This window comes from Symphodus melops, assembly GCF_947650265.1.
Source record: "Symphodus melops genome assembly, chromosome: 16".
NCBI classification, from domain to species: Eukaryota; Metazoa; Chordata; class Actinopteri; order Labriformes; family Labridae; genus Symphodus; species Symphodus melops.
Window position 1 is genome coordinate 5,846,773 of NC_136706.1, and position 4,817 is coordinate 5,851,589.

Consider the following 4,817-nt stretch of genomic DNA (forward strand, 5'->3'; position numbering starts at 1 on the left):
TTAAACCCAGAGGGACTTGTCGAGTGACTCTCCTAACGGATAACATGTAACACAGAAACAAGCTATCTAAGTGTCCAAGCAAAAGATTCCTAAATGAAAGATTATTGAGACATTTTCTACAGAATCGTAGTTGTTATAGTGAATTCCTGTAGCATAACTGTAACTGTGATAATTTACAGGTAATGTACTGTACCTAACCTTATCATATTGTATCGTACCATACTATAATACTATATATTTAATTATTTTTGACTGACTGTCACTGCTGCTCCAAACAGATACTGATGAAGCAATTTACAGTTTCCAGACTAGCAGAACATGCGTTCACATTTCTCCTGTCAGCTGAATTTTGTAGTGAGAATGTTATCTTTAAAGAATATGCATGCAAGAAGATACATGTTCTGGACAGAGATAAAACATGTTATTTCCAGAGGGGAGGCCAAAAATGACACAAATCGAAACTCCCTGACAGTAGCTTTAAGGACTTAAATCACGTGAGTTGGTTGTTGGGAAATGACTCAAGTTAACCTGGGGCAGTTCACTGTGAAGGAAAGGGAATTGTTGTACGTTATGCAAATGAGATTCTAGCAAACCTTGTGCCCTTGTTCATTTCTTACCTTTAATCACATGTGGTTTGTATATCTATATGCAAAACAGAGTATTTTCACAAGCTGCGTGTCACATGATTTCACCATGTAAGGTCATGAGCCAGCCAAGTTACAGTAACTCTCCATAAAGGAGAATCTGTTTTTCTCTATGACTGACCCCATGATAAAAGATTACAGTTAAGTTTGAAGAAGGAATTTTGATTAATAGAGCAAATGTCCACTCTGCCCTAGATACGTTCTCCAAGTATGTGACCTTCTAAATGCCTCTCAAAACCTCCCCACATTCCTCTTTCACACACCAAATTTTTTTTTTTTTAAATCATCAAGTTCAGCCTAAGCATTGCAAATCTCCTCAAAGTCTCATCACTTTTGGCCAAACACACCTCAAGGTTTACAAATATAGTTTTTTAGTTCATTAAGAAACACGAAAGAGTAACATATACAGTAGAAGACATCCCAGCAACTGTTACATTCAACTCGTTTCCCAGAAAAAATGGTCAAAAAGACACTGCTCTCATATGTATGTAAACCTTGTTTATTGTAGGCTGTTTCAACAGAGGGCAGCAGTACTCTGCAGCATAGTTTCATCCCCCCCCCCCTCCCTCGCAGAATGGTTGACAAGGGGACATTAAATCTGAGAGTGAAAGCCTCTTAAAAGTGTGTCTGATGAAAGGGCTCGGCCACTCAGTCTGCGCTGATTCTGCTGCTATCAGAGCTGGTAATGTCATAGTGAAGTGCCCCAGCTGGGTAAACATACTGCTGTGGATATCCTTCATTTGTCACTCTATCTTGTGCCTATGTAATTAGAGGAGGAAGTAACATGAAGCTAACAAGACTGTGTGTCAACCGTTTTTATTTTAATACAAACAGCCGCTTTTACCATGACAGCTCTAAACTTCACAAGCTTGTTATCCAGTTCACTCAACTATAGCATCTGGACAAATATGAACTTCTCTGTGTTAAAGTCTTTTAAAAACTGTCACATTTCTTTGCACAAATTGCAAATTTGACATAACAAAAAGTCTGCTCTAATAATTCAAGTTTCTTAAAAAAAAATTTGCTAATTATTTTAAGGCAAAGTGCGTCACAAATAGGCCTACATACATTTAACTGTACGGCCAATTTAATGATCATGTTTGGGCCAGCAAAGGAGATACAAGAATGGGGATGAAAGCTTAAGAGGTACTTCTGAAATGAGTTAAGATGGGGGGTTTTTTAGCCTTAAAAGCATCAACTCAACATCAACTTTATTTGTCCCCAAAGGCTGATTGGATTTGCAGCAAGTCATAAAGGACAGAGAAAGACAAAAGACCAATTACACTTAAACCCAAATGAGGTGAAATACAAATAAAAGCTCTTAAAAGAGTCACTGAATATAGCCGCCAAGGAGAAACACCAGCAATCCTTGAATGATGCTCTTAGCAGCTTCCATACAGAATAAAGTGCTGAGTCAACAGGAAACATAAACAAGTCACTGATATTCATCACGAGTTCAATATTGCAAATTTTAGTTCCACCAGAATTCACGTCTTCAGAGACTGCCAAAATGTTTTTACACTTTTAGATAAAAAACAAAATTCTTCAATCACTGCTAAATTTTTGAAAAGTACGAGCCTTTAATTGTTGTTGCTCTCAACATCTGTGTTTTCTAATCTTTTTACTCAATTCTGTTGTTTTACTTTGCAAACTGTTCTACTTTGTTCTGTTTGTTTTGTGCTAAGTTCTCTTCTGCTTGTGCTGTTGTTTCCTTTTTCCTTTATCTCCTTGTAAACTTGTATTTTAAAAGCCTCTTTAACATCGAGGGAAGGGGACAGCAGATGAAATGGAGTGTTTTGGCTAATTCTGGCAATTTCACCCATGTATAATCATGTTTTATTAACTTGCACTGTCCCCTTCCTAAATAAACTGAGTTGAATTGACAAGTAATACAATTTAAGAACAATGGCACGACAATATTCAGTAGCCTACATAAGGGAGTAACTGCTGTCAATGTTTGCAACACAAGCAGACCAAAGCGACACAGCCAAGGTCAAATACAAAATGAAACAATAGCATCAGCATTACTGGAACTGACAGCCACCACTTTCAGGGAAATGGCTCTCAAAAAGAGTGCCTATATTTCTTTTTACAGAGGGAAGTCTAAACTGAGCCAAAAGGAAGTAACTGAAACTCAAGATGAAGGAGGTGAGCACTGACTATCAGAACACAGACATAATTGCACAGGTCATGCAGAGCTAGCTAAACACTGAAGTTTCTGTACTCGCTTCATGGCAACCCGCGTGGGCATCGACTCTATAGGGAGGAGGGGGCGGGGAAAGACAGGTCTATGAATTTGGACAGCAGTGCCAATTTCAAACTCTATGTGTCAGAGCTGCATGTTGCTCCTTTAACAAACTCAAATAGCTAGAAATAGTGTTAAGAAAGAAAGAGGCCTTGAAACTTCCAATTATTTTTCTTACGGTGCAGCTGTCGAGGTTGCTGAGCAACAGGAGCACAAGAAATAAAATGGGGTGGGAACAGGCTGGCTCACAAGCTGGCTTTTTGCACAGGTCAAAATGTTACGAGATGAATGCAACTTTTCTTTAAGTATCACATAAAGTATTTCTGTTTATGACTCGGTGACGTCCAAAAGCCATTCTTCAACAAACTTGAGTGCCCGCTGGCCCATTTTAACCCCTTGTTCCCTTTCCGTCTAAAAAATTCTGCTCTGGCTATGGACACTTTTGTTGGGGCATATACTATTTGTCTTTGTAAGAAAAGGTAAAGAAAAAAAATTACATTAGACTGCTCTTAAACAGTTTAAGTCCAGGAGCTACAGACTCAGCCTTAAAAAGAAAATCCTTACTGCTGTACAAGTTGAAGTATAGGAGAGAAAGTTGATTCAAATGAAAAGTTTGGAGGAACTTCTGTTTTTATTTTCTCCCACTGTGCATTTAAATTATTGAAAGAGTTTAACTTTCTGCTGCCATTAAAAACACTTTTGCAGCTTATTTTCCCCCCATAAAACGATAATGAGTGGAGCACTTGGATCAAACGTAAATGTTTGTCTTGGAGGAAATGCTTGAGAACAGCAGGGGTTTCATTGACAATAATGTTTAATTGCTGTACAAGGAATTGAATGAGTTAAGAAATGTAATTTTCTTAATCATCAGATCATTTCCAGTAGTTATTTCTTGAGCAACACAAACACTTTTTAAAAAGCCCCCAGCCTGTTAAAGTTATTGGGTTTTTAATGACCTGAATACCAAAAGTAAATGGAATGAAATAATCAAAGTGCTAAACTGTTCAGATCCGCATGCAAATATTTTGACATTATCTTGTAATGCTTCCGAATGAAACAGCTGTGTTGGTATATTGATTTAAGTTGTACCGTTACCATAGAAAGTGGCTTGAATGAGTGTTATTTAGAAAATGTTTTACCTTGGTTGTAATAAGATAATAGTCAACCTGTACAATTGGGCCACCTTTTTCTGTTGATGTGGGTTCTGCCTATTACTTCAAGGCCATTAAACAACAGGAAACGTTTCCCCGATGTGAATTCTTTTTGTTATTGGATGCCAGGTTTTAAAAGATTACCTTATTAGTACAGCACTTTAAGACAAACATGCGCAAAGTGCTAGAACAAAAGTATGACAACAACAATAAGAGGAAAACATGAAAACTTTACAAAACAACACCTATCAGAAATCAAATATTTAAAATAAAGTAAACAAATATGATCAGAGTTTGATGTAAAAGACATTAAATTATCACCAGTTTACACATTTAAAATTATAATTTTTCATCACCAGTGAATCGTAGTTTTTCAAAACACCTACTTATTTGGATTGTAACATGTGTTTTAGAGATTGCATTTTATTCTCTCCTGCCCTAAAAGGTAAATTGTTGCTGCAGTTAAAGGCTTTTTATAAAGGAAATATGTCTAGCTTTTCTTTCAAGGATTACGTTTCTGTTGCTTAACAACCACAGGAAACTATCTAAATCTAAAAAGGATCAAGTGAAGGATTCTCTTTTAGCCAGTACTCTGTTGCTAATATACTGCTTGACATAAACGTAGATTCAACTAAGGTATTCTACATACATTAAATCCTTCTTTAAATTAATCTAAGTAAATTTGAGACAATTGTAGGCTATATTTTTTTATTCTTATTTTGTGTTGTAGCCTCAAAATAATCACCTGTTACATATGACTATACAACTAGAGGCAGA